We start from the raw sequence: 22,620 nt of genomic DNA, 5'->3' as shown, positions 1-22,620 counted from the left end.
TTAAGTATCTTTTGAAGTGTGAAGGCTGTCATAATGTGGGAAAATATAAATAAAAATGGAACCCTGATAACATCAACTCAGATTTTCCACTCACAGTAATAATTAGATTGAATCTTGTGAATTGTTTAAGGAAAGTGAGAGGTTTTGATTGAAAAGCCAGCATGCAGCCACGACATTGACTCGTTGCTGCTTTCTCGGTGAAAGCAATCTTTTTACACAATAAATTGGAAGAATTATAAGCTTTACTAATAGCAATTCTGTCTATTGTCTTTCTAATTAAATTGGTAGGATTTACAGAAGATGTAATTGTTTCTAAGGCTGACCCGCAGGTGACCCGTGGCTTGATGTGGCATGATGTTGGTTTTGGATCGATCTTTTTCCACTAGATGAATAGGCTGTGCAGCCTAGCGATTTCACAAGGTCTCTTTGTCTTTATCGAGTATTCATTTGTCTGCATATGGAACTACCTATTGGTGTTTCAACAGAAGCTGAACAGTGTGCACATCATTGCTCGATTCAGCACATCAGTTCACCGATTGTAAAATAATCCCGTGCGTAACCTAATCAGTTCTGATCGGATCAGTGCTGGATTCCTTCAGCTTAAAGAATTAGAAACAAATCACTTTGAGCAATCCTGATATCAACAAAGGTGATATACAGACAAGTGGGGAAGTTCCGTGAACTTGATCTAAAAATAGGACCAGGTTTTGGTCACTGTGTACAGGCAGAACGTTAAAAGTTCCCTCCCCCCAAAAAAAGTTTACTTTTATACTGTCCAACATTGCCAGTGGGATCCCTGGAAAGTTTTCTTCAAGCTGAACTGGCCTAGTAAAGGTGTAACTCTTTCGAGTACAAACCTGTTTCCATCTGTTTCAGATGAAGTTACATTGTTTCATAGTTTGCCATTGTGAGATTTGAACTCTTGATCTTGGGGTTATAAACCCAGTACCATAACCACTTGGCTATTTAGACCAAGCCTAGTAAAGGTGTAAGTTGCAGTTACTTGTTAATAGCATCATAGGCCTGAATTTTTACCTCATTTGGTGCACGTGATCGGCGGGCCCGGGAGTGGCTGGGAAACAGACCCCTGACCGCGATCGGCCCCAGTCCACAATTTCACACTAGCTGGCCAATTAACGCGCGCTGTAAAGCTCAGAGCTGCCGGGGTGGGGGCAGGAAGAGAGCAGGCGATGATGTCACCGCGGGTGCGGGTGAGCGCTGCCAGAGAGTTCCTGAAGGCAGTCAGCTGCCTCAGGGAGCTGCAGACCTGCAAATAATGAAATAAAGTTCTAAAAAGCTGCAAAAAATGTGCACAATTAAGCACATGAAAGCATACCCCATAAAAATGCTGTCCCCAGATATTTATTTTTATTTTAAGTCCTAACAAAGACTTCATCCCGCCCTTGGATGTGGTTTCTTGAAAAATGTGAAGGCTGCCTGGCCAATTCACCTGTCCACCAACCGTAAGGTTGGATGGGCCACAAAAAATCGCAGACAATTGTGCTGTTAATGGGCTTAATTGTTGGCAGGCATGCTTCCAACTTTTTTGTGCGCTCGTCAAGTGAAATGTCGTGTGAGTGCGCGATGATGTTGGGACACTTGCCCGATGTCATCTTGCACGGTTTTACGCCCGATCGGGTCGGCGTGTGCCCACCCATGGATGTAAAATTCTGCCCGATATAGATTCATAGAAAGTTTTAGCACAGAAGGAAGCTACTCAGCCCATCAAGTCCACGTTAGCCAAAAAAAGACTCTCCAGCTGTTGGTCCTTGGCCCTGTAGGCTATGGCATCTCAACTGCATATCCAGGCACTTTTTAAATGCAATTGGGGTTTCTGCCTCTATCAGCCTTTCAAGCTCTAAGTTCCAGACCCCCACCTCTTTGTGAAAGGACCTCCCCTCAACTTCCCTCTAATCCTTCTACCAGTTACATTAAATGTATGTCCTATTGACTGACCTCCCAGCTACCACTCTGTCTAAGCTCCTCATAATTAGATATACCTCAATTAAATATTCTTTCAGCCTCCTATGCTCCAAAGAAAACAACCCTAGCCATTCCATCTTTCCTCAAAGCTATAATTTTCCAGTCCTGACAAGATTCCTGTAAATCTCTTCTGTACCTTCTATTCTACTCTAGAAAGCTATTTGATGAAGGATAGAACTGGAACCCATCTTCACGCATTTTTATATTCATTTACTGAGTATAAAAACAAAAAATGCTGGAAAAACTCAGAAGGCCTGGCAGCATCTGTGAAGAGAAAAACAGAGTTAACATTTCGAGTTGGTATGACTCTTCTTCAGCCACGGGCAGGACTGGAAAATCCCGGCCAAGGTCTTTATGGCTCGAATTGGTGTCATATATGCTGAGTGGACAGCCTAGTATATCTGTGAGATCTATCTTTGTTGTACCTGCTATTTAAAATGTAATTCATAGTTTATGTTAACCATAGTTTGCCTGTTAATTCATGTTTAATTTATGTTGATTTTGGTTTGATTGTTAAAGTAAAGGTTACAAAAAGTGAAATCTTGCCCATTGGTTTCCTCATTGGGGCCCTTATTGGGGTCGTTCGGTAAATTCGGTTCTTATAGTTTGTTGACCTCCATAGGGATTATAATATTATACAAATCCAGATTCAACTAACAATAGGTTGGAATGTCACTTAAATCTTCCTCTCTTCTGTCTCATTCTTTTCAAATATACCACCGAGTCAGAGTAACATTTCCTTTTCCCATAGCAACTGACCTGGTCATCTGTCAGTGTGATCTGACTGATTTTGGGATTGAAGCTCCTCCGTATGTTGAATCTAATGTGCACGTTTTGTGTGAGTTCCACATATTAACTTAATGGAACATTTGATAGTTCTTTCCACTATTTCTAAATCTGGTTTAATGTGTATAAATGCAGAGCCTTGGGCCTTAATGTGTTTTTGACTTGTTAAGCAGGATTTAACAGTTGCTGTGCAGGTTTGCTCATACTTACTTTCAAGCAGATGACAACATTTGCATAAGGGAGGGCTTTGTGTCAGCAAAATGGGCTTGTGGGCGAAGAGAGCAACGCAACTGCTTCAGCACATGGGTGCATCAGAATACCTCAGTTAGTTGGAAGCGGAGGAGAAACAGTACAGAAAGTTCCCTGAATTCAGAGGCCATAGGAGGGGGACCACTAGACTTGCTCCTACCCAGGCACTGTACCACCTGCAGATGACCTAACAACTTTGATCTCACCATGAATACCGAGTCTTATGGCTACCCCTCAGCAAGATTGCACTGTCCATAAAGTTAAATATGACAATGGCACTCAATGTTTTGCCATTTGCTATTTCTGGTTAACGAGGAGAGTTGACAAACATCAGGCATTTTGCCGTTCACTGCTGCATTACCGAGTTGTCAAATGTCCTGTTTTGACATGGTGTGGACAGAACGGGCTCCTACCGTGCTGTACATTAATGTCATCAGCAAGAGCAGGGGTGGCACATGGAGTTTTATAACAAAGTCTAATGGATCTCCCATGGTGGGGCCTTATCATCATCTCTTAGGAGGTCCACATCCCGGAACAGGCCTCTGATACTTACCTCTGTTGTGAGAAATAGCCGCTGGACTGAAGTCTGGAATGTCAGCACAATGAGTGCAAAATATTGAAAGACCAACAAAAAAAGGATTTGAACAACATTTCATTGATGCACAGCTATTGTTTGTACCATGTTCTGTAATGAATAGTGTGAAACAATGCTGTTGAGCTCTAAGCTTTGGAATTCCATCTTTCTAACTCTCCCTCCTCTTTTAGGATGCTCTTTAAACTTACCTATTTGACCAATCCATTGGCTACTTGTCCCAATGTTCCTTTATGTGGCTCGATGTCAGGTTCTGTTTGACAAAGCTACTTTAAACTGCTTTGGGATGTTTTATCACATTAAACGTGCTTTGCAAATGTAAGTTGTTATTTATTTAAATACTTATTTCTTCCTTGTGTGTTACAGGAAAACTGCAATCACAAATAAATCACATGTACTACATGTTAATATAAAACATATTTTTATTCTTTCATGGGGTGTGGGTGTCGCTGGCTAGGCCAGCATTTATTGCCCAACCTAATTTCCCTTGAGAAGGTGGTGGTGAGCTGCCTTCTTGAACGGCTGCAGTCCATGTGGTGTAGGTACACCCACAGTGCTGTTAGGGAGGGAGTTCCAGGATCTTGACCCAGTGAAAGTGAAGGAACGGTGATATATTTCCAAGTCAGGATGGTGAGTGGCTTGGAGGGGAACTTCCAGGTGATGGTGTTCTCATATATCTGCTGCCCTTGTCCTTCTAGAAGGTACTGGTCCTGGGTTTGAAAGATGCTGACGAAGAAGGCTTAGTGAATTCCTGCAGTGCATCTTGTAGATGGTACACACTGCTGCCACTGTACGTCGGTGGTGGAGAGAGTGAATGTTTATGGTTGAGGTGCCAATCAAGCGGGCTGCTTTATCCTGGATGTTGACAAGCTTCTTGAGTGTTGTTGGAGCTACGGTCATCCAGGCAATTGAAGAGTAGTCCATCACACTCCTGACTTGTGGCTTGTAGATGGTGAACAGGCTTTGTGGAGTCAGGAGGTTAGTTACTCATAAGAACATAACATAAGAAATGGGAATAGGAGTAGATCATTTGGCCCCTTGAGCCTGCTCCACCATTAATAAGACCATGGCTGATCTTCTTGTGTTTCAATTTACACATTCTCATCTACCCCCGATAACCTTTGATTCCCTTGTCTAACAAGGATCTATCCACCTCTGCCTTAAAAATATTCAATGACCCCACCTCCATTACCTTTATGAGGCAGAGAACTCCAAAGTTGCACAACCCTCTAAGAGAAAAAAATTCTCCTCATCTCTGTCCTATAAGTGCGACCCCTAATTTTAAAACAGTGTCCCCTAGTTCTGGACTCACCCAGAAGAGGAAACATCCTTTCAATGTCCACCTTGTCAAGGCCGTTCACGATCTTGTATACTTCAATCAAATCACCCCTCACTCTTCCAAACTCCAGTGGAAACAAGCCCAGTCTGTCCAACCTTTCCTCATAAGACAGCCCACTCATTCCAGATATCAATCTAGTAAACCTCCTCTGAACTATCTCCAACGCATTTATATCCTTCCTTAAATAAGGAGACCAAAACTGCACACAGTATTCAAGGTGCGGTCTCACCAATGCTCTGTATAACTGAAGCATAACATCCATACTTTTATGTTCAATCTCTCTTGCCACAGGATTTCTTGCCTTTGACCTGCTCTTGCAGTCACAGTATTTATATGGCTAGTCCAGTTCAGTTTCTGGTCAATGGTAACTCCCAGAATGTTGGGGGGATTCAGTGATGGTAATGCTGTTGAATGTCAAGGGGCGATGGTTAGGTTCTCTCTTGTTGGAGTTGGTCATTGCCTGGCACTTGTTTGGCACGAATGTTACTTGCCACTTGTCAGCCAAAACCTACATATTGTCCAGGTCTTGCTGAATTTGGACATGGACTGCTTCATTATCTGAGGAGTTGCAAATGGTGCTGAACATTGTGCAATCATCAGCGAACATCCCCACTTCTGACCTTATGAAGGAAGGTCATTGATGAAGCAGCTGAAAATGGCTGGGCCTAGGACACTACCCTGAGGAACTCCTACAGTGATGTCCTGGAACTGAGCTGATTGATCTCCAACAACCACAACCATCTTCCTTTGTGCTAGATATGACTCCAACCAGTGGAGATTTTTTCTCCTGATTCCCATTGACTCCAGTTTTGCTAGAGCTCCTTGATGCCATACTCAGGCAAATGCTGCCTTGATGTCAAGGGCAGTGACTCTCACCTGAACTCTGGAGTTCAGCTCTTTTGTCCATGTTTGAACCACAGCTGTAATGAGCTTAGGAGCTGAGTGGCCCTGGCGGAACCCGCACTGGGCATCAGTGAGCAAGTTATTGTTAAGCAATTGCCATTTGATAGCATTGTTGATGACCCCTTCCAACACTTTATTGATGATCGAGAGTAGACTGATGGGGTGGTAATTGACTGAGTTGGATTTGTCCTTTTTGTGTACTGACATACCTGTGCAATTCTCCACATTGTCGGATAGATGCCAGTGTTGTAGATGTACCTGAACAGCTTGGCTAGAAGCGTGGCAAGTTCTGGAGCCCAAGTCTTCAGTACTATTGCTGGAGTATTGTCAGGATCCATAGTCTTTGCAGTATCCAGTGCCTTCAGCCATTTCCTGACATCATGTGGAGTGAATTGAATTGGCTGAAGACTGGCATCTGTAATGCTGGGGAGCTCTGGAGGAGGCCAAGATGGATCATTCACTGAACATTGTTACAAATATTTCAGCCTTATCTTTTGCACTGATGTGCTGGGCTCCCCCATCATTGAGGATGGGGATATTTGTGGAGCCTCCTCCTCCAGTGATTTATTTAATTGTCCACCACCATTCACGACTGGATGTGGCAGGACTGTAGAGCCTTTAAAACATTTCAAAACCAGTTTATGAAACAGGAATCTGAAACTGGATTATTGAATGGAACCAACACCCAAAATTTTATACCCAAGATCTGGAATGTGAAGAGAACTGAAGAGGGGGTAAATTTTCCAGACTCACAGCTTCCAGCATTCCAGATTTTAGTTAAAAGGATAAGAAAGGTGTTAACCATTCCTTGCAAACTCTACAAAAACTTTGGATTCTTAGCACTCGCAGACCAATGATCTCTTTGTTGCTCCATAAAAATCTTGCCAGGCTGCAATAAATAATGTTTGTAAAAAGAAAACATCCACTTCAATAGAATGTGTACAATTTTACAAAGGCTTCACTGGAAGGTAGCATACACTTAGAAATAAAGACTGCACCTTTTTGTTCCTTGGTATTATATATATGCAAAACAAATAATGTGCTACTGTTAAGGTTAAGCAATGCATTGTGTGAGACATGATCTTTTTCACTATATAGACCTTTCATTTCCAAACAAAGAAACTGTGCCTAGGTGTAACTGTGATAATGTTCTCAGTTATTTCTAGCTACATGTGGCATCCAAAGCTTCTTTTCGCAGTCACTGAAAGGAAGTTTTGTACAAATATACTTATTGAAAGAGTGAACTGTCTTCAGTTCCCAATAGTAACAATTAGACTTGAGCAAATCAGGGAACCTAACTCTGAATTGTACATTAATCTCAAGTCAGCAGGAACATTTTACAAGTTTTCCAGTCTGGAGTTTGAATTTGATTTTGGTTGCATTCACATTCAGGCAAAGAATTGCATTTATAGGTCCCTGAATCTCCGATGTCTGTACCAGAGATTGCTGATCATACTCATACTTATCTTTCAGAATATAGGTTGGCTTCTGATGGCAGCTATTGATTGTGACAGTAGATGTATCACATACCAGGTTCCGAGTTTCATTTTAAGTTTGTGGAAGATTAAGTGGTGATTTAATTGAGATATTTAAGATAATGAAAGGATTTGATACGGAAGATAGGTATTTCCTCTGATTAAATTAGAACCAGCCCATTCAGGGGTGAAGTCAGGAAGCACTTCTTCACATAATCTTAGTGGAAATCTGGAATAGTCTCTCACAAAATGCTGTGGGCGCTGGAAATCACAGTATCACATAGGATATACCACACAGAAACAGGCCATTCAGCCCAACCAGTCCATGTTGATGTTTATGCTCGAGCCTCTTCCTGATTTTCCTCTAAATTTATCATTGTAACCATTTATTTCCTTCTCCCTCATAAGCTTGTCTGGTATCCCCTTAAATGCAATCTATATAATTTGCTTCAACCACTCCTGTTGTGCTTTCTATCAATTAAAAATCTCAAAGCTGAGGTCAACAGATTTTTGTTAGTCAAGAGTAGTAAGGGTTACAGAACCAAGGTAGACCATGGAGTTGAGATCCAGGTCTGTCATGATCTGATTGAATGGATCTACGGCCTCAAGGGGCTGAATGGCCTCCTTTTGTTTCTATGTTCCTATAAGCATGCTACAGGCTTCCCCAGTAACTCACTATTTGATTAGTGCTGCTATTTGTTGTACAAGGGAAAGCGTTCTTTGATGGCACCTGTGTCATCTGCTTCAAACTTATGTTGTTTTTGGCCAGCCTAGGCTGCATGGAGGAGCTCTAGCAACTAATGAACTGAAGTTACTCATATCGATAATTTTATCAGAAAAATTAGAAATGAGCCAAAAAATGGTAGAATGGAGATAGAAAATATCAATGGAATATTCATCTGCCTTTATTGCTATTGTACTTAATCCCACCCTTCCAAAAAAAGGTTAATGAACAAATCAATATCTCTGTGTTCCTCCAGCAACTCACCAAGGTAGCACCTTCCAAACCCGTGACCTCTATCATCTAGAAGGACAAGGGCAGCAGGTGCATGGATCACCATCACCTACAGTTCCCCTCCAAGCCACACACCATCCTGACTTGGAAATATATCGCCGTTCCTTCACTGTCGCTGGGTCAAAATCCTGGAACTCCTTCCTAATAGCACTATGGGTGTACTTACATCACATGGACTGTAATGGTTCAAGAAGGTGGCTCACCACCACCTTCTCAAGGGTAATTAAGGATGGGCAACAAATGCTGGCCCAGCCAGCAACTCCCACATTCCATGAAATAATTTTAAAAAATTACTCTGGCCTCTTCTTGTCAGTCCCTGGTTTCTTTCATCACACCATTGGTGACTATCTAGGCCCTAAGCCCTGGAATTCCCTCCTTAAAACTCTGAGCCTCTCCTTTAAACCTATCTCTTCAACCAAGATTTTGGTCTACACCTGCCCTACCATGTCTTCCTCTTTGGTTCATCGGCAATTTCTTCATGTGAAACATGTTGAGATATTTTGCTGTGTTAAAGGTACTAGATGTTGTTAATCAAGTGAGTTGGATTTTGCTCAATGAGACCTTGTTAAAGACATAACGCAGATGTTACGCAGCATTTTACATCTGCAGAATCACATTGTAAAGCATTTTCCTTCAAGTAAAATTGGGCATTATTCAGACTAGCAATAGGAGTCCTTTAAACTAGCACAACATCCAGGCCTTGTGGTGGCTAGGTTCAGTAGTAATGCTGAATCGCTTCCTTAAAGCCCTGAACAATGTAAAACCTGTGTTGTAAATATGAGCATACAAGGATGCTCCATACCCACTGCACCTGCCCCCGCAACCGCCCCCCCCCCCCCCCCCACAGACTCTCATGGAGGAGACAAAAAAACCAAGGGGCAATAGAAATATAGGAACAGGAGACCATTCAGCCTCCATGTTCTGCTATTTATTTAGGATCATGGCTGACCTGTATCTTAATTCAATCTACTTACCTTGTACCCATAACTCCTAATATGCTTGCCCAATAAAAATTCATCAACCTGTTTTGAAATGCTGAATTGACCCTTAGCCTCAACATCTTTTTAACGGGGAGAGTTCCAGATTTCCACTATTCTTTGTGTGTGGAAATATTCCCTGAAATCACCCCTGAATGACTAAACTCAAATTTTAAGGCTATATTCCCTTGTTGACCTTCCTGCCAGAGGAATAGTTTCTCCCTGTTTACTCGATCAAATCCTTAATGCTTTTAATCATTATAATTAGATCATCACTTCATCGTCTACATTCAAGGGAATACGCCTAGTCTATGAAACCATGTAGTGACACAGGCTAATGGAAAAAAAGTACCATGATCAATTTCTAAAGGGGTTGATTATTTTTATTCTTTCACAGGATGTGGGTGTCGCTGGCTGGGCCAGCATTTATTCCCCAGCCCTAACTGCCCTTGAGAAGGTGGTGGTGAGCTGCCTTCTTGAACCAAGTCAGGATGGTGTGTGGCTTGGAGGGGAACTTGCAGGTCATGGTGTTCCCATGGTGTCCTTCTAGGTGGTAGAGGTTGCGGGTTTGGAAGGTGCTGATAAAGGACCATTGCTGAGTTTCTGCAATATGTCTTGTAGATGGTACACACTGCTGCCACTGTGCATCAGTGGTGGAGGGAGTGAATGTTGATGGTGGTGGATGGGGTGCCGATCAAGTGGGCTGTTTTACCCTGGATGGTATCAAGCTTCTTGAGTGTTGTTGGAGCTGCACTCATCCAGACAAGTGGGCAGTATTCCATCACACTCCTGACTGCTGCCTTGTAGATGGTGTAACGGCTTTGGGGAGTCAAGATGAGTTACTTGCTGTAGAATTTTTCTTTTTATTCTTTCATGCGATGTCAGTGTCGCTGGCAAGGCCAGTATCTGTTACCCATCCCTAATTACCCTTGAACTGAGGAGCTTGCTAGGCCATTTCAGAGGGCAGTTAAGTATTAACCTCATTGCTGTGGGTTTGGAGTCACATGTAGACCAAACCAGTTGAGGATGACAGATTTCCTTCCCTAAATGGGAACCAGTTGGGCTTTTAAAACAATTGATGATAGTTTCATGGTCACCATTATTGAGACTATGGGCAGAATTTTGCCCTTGGCAGGCGGGCTTGGCAGGGGCGGACGGACGGGGAATGTCAGGAAGCTGACCGCCACCTGCGATTGGCACGGACCGCAATTTCACGCTAGCGGGCCAATTAAGGCCCGCTCAGCGTAAAACGCGAGCGGCAACGCTGAATGCTGCCTGTGCAGTGGGGGGGATGGGGAGGGGCGGAGGGGGGAGTGGGAGTGCGAATGGTCCGAATGCAAACTTAATGCATGTGCATGAGTGGGCACTTCATAATCTCCCTGAGGCACGGAGCTGCCTCAGGGTGATGAAGAGATATTTAAAAAATGTAAAGAAAATAAAAATGTAATAAAACATGTCCTCGCTCATGTGACTCTGTCACATGAGCAAGGAAATGCTATTAATGAAAAATTAAAGTTTTTATTTTATGTTTATTTGCTTTTGAAAACCTCAGCCCGTCCGTGGATGAGGTTTTCAAAAAAATGCAAAGGCCGCTTGGCCTTTTCACCCGCCCGCCAACCATTAGGTTGCTCAGGCAGCGAAAAATCTACGTTAATTGATTACTTAATAGCTTTAACAGGCCTTTTGATTGTCAACGGGTGAGCTGCCAGCTCTGGTGCGCACCTGCCGACTGGACTATCATGCAACTGCATGTTGACGTCGGCACGCTCAGATGATGTCAATATGCATCATTTCATGCTCGAGCAGGTCGGGTGCCCACCAAGTGAAAATTTCTGCCCTGCCTTCCAATTCCAGATTTATTAATTAAATTTAAATTCCACCAGCCACAGTGTAGGACTTGAACCCATGTCCCCAGAGCGTTAGCCTGGACCACTGGATTACTAGCCCAGTGACATTACCACTATGGTAATGCCTTTGAAATCCAGGCAGGGGTAGGTGATTAGACTCTGTTATGTTGGAGATGGTCACTGCTGTTACTTGTGAGGTATGAATGTTACTTGCCACTTATCTACCCAAACCTGAAAGCTGTTTAAGTCTTGCTGCAAGTGGGCACAGACTGCTTCATTATCTGGGGATTTGCAAATAGACCTGAACAGCAAACATTCCCACTTCTGATCTTATGATTGAAGGAACTGAAGATTATTGGGCCTAGGACACTGCCCTGAGGAACTCTTGCAATGATGTTCTGGGGTGTTTGGCCTCCAACAGCCCAACTATCTTCTTTTCTGCCAGGTATGGCTCCAGCCAGTGGAAACATTTCCTCCTAATTCCCATTGACTTCAATTTTACAAGGCTTTCTTGACAACATACTTGGTCAAATGTTGCCTTGATGTCAAGGGCAGTCATTTTTATCTCACAAAGTTGAAATGAGGTCTGGGGCCATGGTCCTGACAGAACCCAATCTGAGTATCTGTGAGTAGGTTACTGGTGAGTAAGTGCCACTTGATAGCACTGTTGATGACACCTCTCATCATTTTCCTGATGATTGCGAGCAGGCTGTTGGGCCGGTAATTGGTCGCATTAGATTTGTCCTGGTTTTTGAGGAAAGTTCACATCTAGGCAATTGCCCATTTAGTTCAGTAGATGCCATGTTGTAGTTGTAATAGAACAGCTAGACTAGAGGCACAGCTAGTTCTGAAACATAAGTCTCCTGCAGTACAACTGGAATGCTATCATGGCCCTAGGCTTTGTCTCCCTTGACTTTCAATGGCATTAGCATCACCAGATGCCCTACCCACAACATACATGAGGTCACCATTGACCAGAAGTATCTGCATAATTTAACCCATTCAGCCTTGGTATCATTCTGGTGTATCTGCGCACAATTCCCTCCAAGGTCAATATAGCCTTCTCGAGATGTGGCACCCAGAACTGAATACAGTCCTCCAGTTAGGCTCTAACCAGTGCTCTGTAATGCAGCTGTAACATTCACATCCATCCCTGTGTCAGTTTCCTTGAGATAAAGGTCAGCATTCCATTAGACTTTTAATTTATTTTTTGGTCTGTCAACGAGCCATTAGTGATTTCTGTACTTGGACCCTTAAATCTTTCACAGTGCTTAGCTTCTCGCCATTTAGAAATTATTCTGACCTATCTTTCTTTGGTCCAAAGTGGATGATTTCACACTCCGCCACATAGAATTCCATCTGCCACAGCTTTTGCCCATTCACTTAATCCATCAGTGTCCCTTTGCAACTTTCTGCTCCCATCCAATGAAGAGTTTTGCAGGAACAAGTAGGGAGAATCTGTTTCCTCAGGCAATTGGGTCAATAACTAGAGATCACAGATTTAAAATAATTTGTGAAAGAACTAGAGGGAAATGAGAAGAAATTATTTCACCCAGAGGATTGTTATGATCTGGAGAACACTACTTGAAAGGATGGTGCGATCAGATTTCATAGGATGTTTCAAAAAGCAATTGGACATGTACTTGAAGAGAACTCATTCACGAGGTTATGGAGATAAAGCTGGAGTGGGGGTTAATTGAACAGCTCTTTCAAAGAGCCAGCATAGACAGGGTGTGTCAAATGGCCCAAACCTGGACTGCATGATCCCATGCTTCTATCTGGACTGTTTGATTCTGTGCTTCTATCTAGACAATTTACTTTGCCACCTAATGTAGTGTCAACAGCAAACTTGGATATTTGAGTCTCTATTCCTGTATTCAGGTCATTTATAAATATTGTGGAAAGCTAAGGTTCCTGTATAAATTCTTTGGGGATTAGTCACATCCTGCCAATTGGAGTACATACCCATTATCCCTACTTTCTGTCTCTAACCCCTTAACCAATTTCCTGTGCAAGCCAATAGGCTGCTGCTGAGTCAATGCACTGTTATTTTTGTTAACAGGCTTTTATATGAAAAAAGACCTGCATTTATATAGTGACTTTCATAACTATTGGACATCTCGAAGTGTTTTACAATCAATTAAGTATTTTTTTGAAGTGTTGTAATGGAGGAAATGCAGTAGCCAATTTGTGCACAGCAAGCTCCCACCAACATCAATAATAATAATGAGCGGATAATTTGTTTTTGTGATGTTGATTGAGGACTAAATATTGACCAGGACATCGGGGAGAACTTCCTTGCTCTTCTTCGAAATAGTGCTATGGGATCTTTTTTTCCATCTGAGAGTACAGATGGGCCTTTGATTTAATATCTCATCTGAAAGACTGTGGGCTGCATAATGGTGGGTTCCGTAGCTGGATGTCAGCGGTGTTCCAACTTCCAGGCCCACTGTCAGTGCATGCCTGATAACACATTAATTACTGCCAACTAGCGGCAAGGGCGGGTTACAGACTATCGTCCTGCCCAATGAGTGCTGGAGGGTGGGATGTTTGGTCTTGGAGGCTGCAGCCTTGAACCAGAACAAGGTCATAGCCAGCACTTTAAAAGGTCACTTTAAAGGGCATGGAACAGTGTCTGGTGACCCATCAGATGATCATTCAAGAGCCGAAACTACATTGTGAAGATTTGTGACATATCCAGTCCAGCCAGGAAAGTCTATTTAAATTCGAGCTAACCTCCTCCAACCATGTCAATCTACAAAGATGGCACATTTTAAAAAAAATCAGCAAGCTTCCCCCCTTTTTGGAGTTGAGGTGTTGTATATTTTCTACATATTTCCATGTATAGATGTCTGCACCATCGGAGTGAGGGGAGAGGCATTGTAGGAGGGGCAAAGCTGCTCCCAGATTCAGTGAGGCCACCCTTGGTGCCCTCTTACGTGTAGTATATGATAGACATGATAAGCTCATGCCAAGCACTGGGAAGAGGAGGAAACCCAGGAAGTCTCATGCTATGTGGGAGATGATGGCTGACGAGGTCAACAGCACTGACGTGGTGAGGTGGATTTGGCCCCAGTGCAACAAAAAGCTCAATGAGGTCAGCAAGGGTGAGTATGGCATCAGTATGAGCAATCTTGGTCCAGCGTGATATAGGTCTCGCTAGTGAATGCAGCGGGTAATTGAGATTAGCTGCTCCTCAAAGGTTGCATGATTCCACAAGGATACAGCTGTCCTAAACCATGCCTTTGTGCATGTCAAGCAATGGTCTAGTTATACGGCAGGTGGTTGGCAGTATCATCTTATGAAGCATGAACATAGACTTCAGTCAGGCATGCTCTCATCTTATAATAGGTTTGAGACATCACATATTTAATTTTTGATGAAATCTCTGTTCAAATCTTTTCAGGAGAAGTGAGCAAACAATGCCATCGAGAAACCCATACAGGTGGGGACATACCAACATGGAAGTGCTGACTCCTTGTGAGGAGCAAGTGCTGGCCCCTCTCGAGCCAGACTCGTCCAAAATTATAGGCAGTGGTGAGACTAGAGGGAGGCCTGGTTCTGATGAGGTGGCAAAAGTATCAGACTGGGTGATAAGAAGAGATGGCTAGTGGTGCAGGTTTAATGGAAGCTAGAAGTTATGCAATGTGTCTTGTGAATTGAGTACCCACATTGGAACCTTGACAAGCTTCATGATCAGAAGCTTCAGATCATTGTTCAAGGGTCCATTGTGTCTGCGGAGTTCATTCACTCATGTCGGACTGTGAAATGGTTTATGTACATCGTGTGATAGGACTGATGTGTCAAGTGATTCAATACCAGACTACCCCCTTACTGAATTTTCTCTGTTACAGGAGAAACGTCTTCAGTGCAAGCTGCGCAAGAAACCATCTAGCAACTTCCTTTCTTTGAGGCTGAGGAACCCTTGGAGGGTGCAGCATCACATTCCCTGTCTGCGACCAGCACAATCACTGATACTGCACTTCAGCAGGGTTTAGTGTGCCGGACAGGGGTCATACACATACTGGTGAGGGCACTTCACATTCGCACGTCCTGTCAACCAGAAAAAGACCCATTTATGCTAACTCTCTGTTTCCTGTTAGCCAGCCAATCTTTTATCCATGCCAATATGTCAATCCCTACACCATGAGCATTTATTTTCTGCAATGACCTTTGATGTGACACTTTATCAAATGCCTTCTGGAAATCTATGTACAGTACAACTACTGGTTTCTCTTTATCCACAGCGCATATGACTCCTTAAAGAACTCTAATAAATTGGTTAAGCATGAGTTCCCTTTCACAAAACCATGTTGATTCTGCCTGATTGCCTTGAATTTTTCTAAGTGCCCTGCTATAACGTCTTTAATAATAGCTTCTAACATTTTTCCTATAACAGATGTTAGATTAACTGGCCTGTAGTTTCCTGCTTTCTGCCTCCCTCCCTTTTTCAATAAAGGAGTTATATTTGCTATTTTCCAATCTAATGGAACATTCCCCGAATCTAGGGAATTTTGGAAAATTAAAACCAATGCATCAACTATCTCATTAGCCACTTCTTTCAAGAACTTAGGATGAAGTTCATCCGGACTGAGGGATTTGTCAGCCCGCAACCCTGAAAATTTACTCAATACCACTTGCCTGGTGATTGTAATTTTCCAGAGTTCCTCCCTCCCTTCCATTTCCTGATTTACAGCTATTTCTGGGATGTTACTTGTGTCCTCTATGGCGAAAACCAAAGCAAAATACCTGTTTAATTCATCCGCCATCTCTCTACTTTCCACTGTCAATTCCCAAGATGCACTTTCTATAGGACCAATGCTTACTTTGATAACTCTCTTCTTATTTAAATATCTATTGACTCTCTGTACTCTCTAATTTTTCCCTCCTTATTAATCTTTTTGTCATTCTTTGTTGTGCTTTATATTCTTTCCAATCTTCTGACCTGCCACCCGTCTTTGCGTAATTATATGCTTTTTCTTTAAGTTTGATACTGTCTTTAACAGTTTTTGTTAACCAAAGATAGTGGGCCCACCCCTTGGAATTTTTTTCTCATTGGAATGTATATTTTCCTGTGTATTCTGAAATACCCTTTTAAATATCTACCACTGAACCTCTATTGACTTATCCTTAACCTCATTTGCCAGTTCACTTTAGCTAGCTTCACTTTCATGCCCCCACAATTGCCCTTATTTAAGTTTAAAATACTAGTCCTTGGACACACTCCTTGCTCCCTCAAAATGAATGTAAAATTCAATCATATTATGATGGTTTCTAACTTGGGGTGCCTTCACCATGAAGTTATCAACTAATCCTATTTCGTTGCTCGATACCAGGTCTAGTATAGCCTGCTTTCAGGTTGGCTCCAGAACATGCTGTTCTAAGAAACCATACTGAAAGTATTCTATGAACTCCTCATATACAACCTTTGCCTATCTAGTTTTTCCAGTCTATGGGTAGATTAAAATCCCCCATGATTATTGCTGTACCTTTCTGGCAAGCTCCCATTATCTTTTCTTTTATACTCTGTCCTACTGTGTATTTTCAATTAGGGGCCTGTACACCACTCCCACAAGTGATTTCTTCCCTTTATCATTTCTCATCTCAACCCATTTTGTTTCGAATGCTACTGCGTTTAGATACAGAGCCTTTAGTTTTGTCTTTTTTCAGGCGTCAACCATTGCCGCAGCGATTGAAGACCTGCATGAGTCTTAGCAAGAGTCTCCTGGAGTGGCCGGCCGCTCAAGGCCACAGCCGCACAGAGGACGCTCGCCAAAGGAATCCAGGGCCAGGCAGGTGGCAGATCAGATGTCTCTCTCCAGTGCAAATGAGGGGGCATCAGTGTGCCAGAGCACACATAAACCTGTTAGTAAATACCCACATTCGTCATGAATAAAGGCATACGGGTAAGGTTATTATATATTGATACTGTTATACCTAGAAAGCTTGTGGATAAACACCAGACTCAACTTCCCTCATGCTGCTGTTTGTATTGATTAGTGTGGCTGTGTGACTGGTGTCTGAAGGCTAAAGGAAGAAATCAAAAGATTGAGGGAGGGCAGGAGGAACCGTGTTCTGTGTGGGGCGATGGAGAATGTATAGATATAAGGATTACAGCAATGTCTCATTACAACTGGGAAAATGAGGGGTGAGATTTCACTAAACACCTTCTGTAGATGTGACAAGAAGCTCCATAGAAGCCTTTGACATTTAAGGCATCCCTGGTATCACGGTCATCCACTCGATCATAGCCAGGACCATCTTCAGGAGTACTACCATAGTCCTTCAAATCATCATTGCCATTGACCTCATAGGATTGGCCCCCATCTGGCCTGTCTTCATCCTCCAGGGCGGCTCCTCTTTGTATGGCGATGTTATGGAGTGTTCAGCAAACCACGACCATTAAGGACACATGTGATGGGGTGTACTCTACCACATCTCCAGATCTGCCCAGGCATCGGAATTGATTATTTTGGAGTCCAATGGTTTGCTCCGCTATGGCCCTCATGCTGGCATGGCTCTCGTTGTACCTCCTCTCTGCATCAGATCTTGGCACCCTCACAGGAGTCATTAGCTATGTTTTGAGTGAACAGCCCTTATCACCTAACAGCCATCTCTCCAACACATCCGGACTGGTGAAAAGGTCTTGGAATCCTTGAGTTCCTAAGAATACTTATGTCATGACTGCTGCCCGGGTACCTGGCACACACCTGCATGACCCGTCGATTTTGGTCGCACACAAGCTGCACATTGATCAAATGGAAGCCCTTTCTGTTTATGAAGGTGAAGGTGCATGGCTGTCCCGCATGAGGCTTAATGTCTACATGTGTGCAGTCAATAGCTTCCTGTCCCCTGGGGAAACTTGCAATTGCTGCAAATCCTCGGGCTCTATCCATTTGACTTTGGACGTCCTGAAGGAGATGTAATTTCCAGCCATTCGAAGCATTGCATCTGTGAACACATTGATGCAATGGTGTGCAGCAAACTGTGTTATCCCACTGAGATCGCCACAGGCTGCCTGGAATGAGCCTGTCATGAAGAAGTTCAGTGTGACTGTCACCTTCAATGCGACAGGCATTAGGTACCTCCAAGGTCCCCTGCAAGCATCTCACAAAGTGATGTCATAGTTGCACTTGAAAGCCTGATTCATCTTCTGCACTAGGTCTCGCTCAGTTGTAGATAGTTAAGTCACTGCCTGTATACCCTTGGCGTGGCATAGGATCATCTGTGCCTCTTTTGATGGTTTTTGGGCTGGTGCAGACACGATGGGCTGAATGGCCTCCTTCTGTGCTATAACAATTCTGTGATTCTGTGATCTAGTTTTCACCTAAATGCATCTATGCTATTTGCCTCAACCATTCTTTAGAGTGGTACATTGTACATTCAAATCACTCTTTGAGGAAAGAAATTGCTCCTGAATTCTTTTTGGATTTATTAATAACCATCTTATATTCATGACCCCTAGTTTTGGCATTCCCCATATGTGGAAACGTTTTCTCTACGCCTACCCTATCAGAACCGTTCAATATCTTAAAGACCTCCATCATTCATCCTTCTACCACCTCTTCTAGAGAAAAGTGTCCCAGCCTGATCAGTCTTTCTCGATAGTTACAACTTCTCAGTTCTGGTATAACCTTGAGAATCTTTTTGCATCTTAACTAATATTGCTATACCCTTCTCATAATATGGAGGCTAGAATTGTGCACAGTATGGGCTAACCAAGGTTCTACATAAGTTTGTCTGCTTTTCAATTTTATCCCTCTATGAATGCCAGGCAGCAATGAATCAAGTGACCATTGCATGCTTCTCATATTGGTTGGAGCAATGAGCCAGGGGACATTCAATATTAGTTTGACAATGAACTATTAATCAGACTTAACTGGGAACCAGTAAACACTCCACCTTGTTACTCCTTAAATTGTTCACTAGTTAGCGTTACACAAAACCAAAGACTGAGTCCCAGTGGAAATGAATGCCACTTGTTTTTAGTTCTTCAGCTGCATTAAGGTTAATTGGAGAGGTTCTGGTGTTTGTCTTCTGAGTATCGGGAGCATTTGCAACCATCTTTAGCCAGAAGTGCCGAGTGGATGATCCTTCTCAGTCTCTTCTTTGAGGTCTCTACCAATCACAGAAACAGTCTTCAGCCAATTTGATTCACTCTACGTGATATCAAGAATTGGCTGAACGCATTGGATATGGTAAATGCTTTGAGCCTTGACAACAGCCCTGCTGTAATATTGAACACATTGGCTCCATAACTAGCCACACACCCATCTATGCTGTTCCAGTATGCTACAACACTGGCATCTACCTGGCAATGTGGAAAATTTCCCACCTGTGGCCTGTCCACAAAAATCTAATCCAGCTAATTATCACCTCATCAATTTGTTCTTGCTTATCGGCAGTGATGGAAGATGTCAATGACAGTGCTGTGAAGTGTCACTTACTCAGCAATAATCTGCTCATCAACGCTTAGTTTGGATTTTGACAGAGCCACTCAGCTCCTGGCCTCATTACAGACCTCGAACCAAACATGGACAAAGGAGTTAAAGTCAAGAGTTAGTTGAGGTGAGAGTGACTGCCTTGGACATCAAGGCAGAAATTGACTGAGTGCAGCATCAAGGATTCCTAGCAAAATGGAAGTCAAAGGGAATCAGGGGAATATTCTCCACTGTTTGGTATGATACCTAGCATAAAGAAATATGGTTGTGGTTGTTGGGGGCCAATCATATCAGTCCCAGGATATCACTGCAGGAGTTCCTCAGGGTAGTGTTCTAGACCCAACCACCTTCAGCTGCTTCATCAGTGACATTCCCTCCATCATAAAATCAAAGGTGTGGATGTTCACTGATAATTGCACAGTGTTCAGTACCATCCGCAACCCCAAAATTACTGAAGCAGTCCACGTCCACATACTTCAAGACCTGAAGAACATTCAGGCTTGGGCTGATAAGTAGCAAATAACATTCGCATCGCACAAATGACAGGCAATGATCATCTCCAACAAGAGAGAATCTAACCACCTCCTCTTGACATTCAATGGCATTACCATCACTGAAACCCCACCATCAACATCCTGGGGGTTACCATTGACCAGAAACTGAACTGGACTAGCCATATAAATACTGTGGCTACAAGAGATGGTGGTGTAGTGGTAATGTTACTGAACTAGTAAGGCCTAGGCTGATGCTCTGGGGACATGAGTTCAAATCCCACCAAAGCAGCTGGTGGAATTTAAATTCAATTAACTAATCTGGAATTGAAAACTAGTCTCAGTAATTTTTTTTATTCATTTATGGAATGTGGGCATTGCTGGCTGGCCAAGCATTTGTTGCGTATCCCTAACTGCCCTTGAAAAGGTGGTGGTGAGCTGCCTTCTTGAACTGCTACAGTCCCTGTGGCGTAGGAACACCCACAGTGCTATTAGGGAGGGAGTGCCAGGATTTTGACCCAGCGACAGTGAAGGAACAGCAATATAGTTCAAGTCAGGATGGTGAGTGGTTTGGATGGGAACTTCCAGGTGGTATTCCTATATATCTGCAGCCCATGTCCTTCTAGATGGTAGTGGTCATGGGTTATCACCATGTCTTCTTCGTCAGCTTCTTCCAAACCCGCGACCTCTACCACCGCAAGAGAGGAGGAGACCAGATCAATGGGAATACCACCATCTGCAAGCTCCCCCCCACCCAGCCAGACACCACGCTGATCAAGATGGGTGTGGGCATCAAAGGTGTGACGATCCCAGGCAACAAAGGCGCTCAGGTCAAAGCCTCCCTGTACATGGATGGTGTTGCTGTCTCCTGCTTGAGTCTGCTGTCAGTCTGCAGACTGATGGCTGGTTTGAACTGGTCTCAGGAGCCAGACTCAATTGTAGCAAGCGCAAGGCCATATTCTTTGTCTTTTTGCCGTCAGGTCAAACTGCCTGAAGGTACCAGGAACATGGCTCAGAGGGTCAGTGTTATGTGCTAAAAACTGGGAGGCAGGTAAAGCCAAAGTCAAATAGGCATATGTGAGGGATGCTCCCTCTCCATTGCGGGTAAGAACCTATTCATCAAATACGAGGTGCTGTTGGTGTTGCTCCACTTGGCACAGATACCTGGATCCTACGCCATTGGCAGTTACATCTTCCACTTCATCTGGAGACAAAATTGGATCATGTCCACAGGGACATGATGTACAAATCTCTGGATAAAGGGAAGAAAACATACCCAATGTCATCCTCATCCTGATGGCCACTTTTGTGTGCTGCTGCATGTGCATAGGCACTTGGTACACAAACACTATGTGCTGAGGTTCTATCTGTTCCCGATGCTGTGAAGGATGGGTTTGGCCACTTTGCTGTGGAATGCTCCAACCAGTTGGACCGTACCATACCACCCATCCCTCGTGGAAAAGTTTGTGCAGAAAAACACCTTTGACAACAAGCCCGTTAGGCAATGATAATGTTTTCAAGGCCCAGTTGGAAAAGGAGATGGTGAATCCTGTCGGATGGGAGTGGACTGTCGTAGTCATTTGGCAGAACGCCTCATCACCAGAACTTTCAAATAAGCACCAAGAGGTAGCTTGGCTGGTGGTGAGGTTCCCGGTCAGATCCTTCATACACACCTGGAACCTCAGTACCGCCACACACTGCCCTCGAGACAGCTGCGGTGGGACTGAGACTTCACCCACTTCCTTCTGAAATGTGCCTTTGCAAAGCAGGTCTGGAAAAAGATGAAGTGTATTTGCCAAGTTTCATCCCGAGTAGCTCTGTAACGCAGGACCCTGTGCTCTATGGGCTGCTCCTGGGACACAGACATCCACTGCTGCTGGATGGCCGTCAACCCAGTGAAAGCCACTACTTATTCTGCCCTTAACTTGCTGGTCTTCCAGTGTAAAGAGCTGTTGACAACCAAATGTTGCAGACTGGCAAAGTCCAAGACTACGTGCTGATGGACACACTAAAGCTTGGGGCAGCCACCACAAAGGGTCAATGGAGAAAGGCCACAGTCTACTAGGGGCTGGAAACAGTGTGAAACCCCTCAGGCTGAATGCAACAGAGAATGTGAGACATGAAATGAAAATGTATATTTTAGATATGACCTGTTATTGGAAATGTAGTAAGGCATCTCATATACTGTATTGAAAGAAACTAACCTGAATTACACTTTATGTAATGTGTAAGTTGAACTGTTATATCATGTGCTTTTAGAAATGTTATGAATAAAGCATATTTCTTCAGAGAAATGTTTAATGGCTGGCTTAGGAAGAGGCCTGGGAGTGAGCTGCTTGTCCATCCCTTTAGCCTGAGACAGTGTCTGATGCTAGGAGATCAAATAGGCAAGTGGATGGAAAAAATGAATGAATACATAAATTATTACAGAACTAAAATTGTAAAATACAATATAAAATGTTTTTGGTTTTAATCATCGATCTTTGAGATGTGGACCTGACTGGAAAGCTGGCATTTATGGC

This window comes from Carcharodon carcharias, chromosome 13 (assembly GCF_017639515.1).
Source record: "Carcharodon carcharias isolate sCarCar2 chromosome 13, sCarCar2.pri, whole genome shotgun sequence".
NCBI classification, from domain to species: Eukaryota; Metazoa; Chordata; class Chondrichthyes; order Lamniformes; family Lamnidae; genus Carcharodon; species Carcharodon carcharias.
This window is presented reverse-complemented; position numbering follows the sequence as displayed.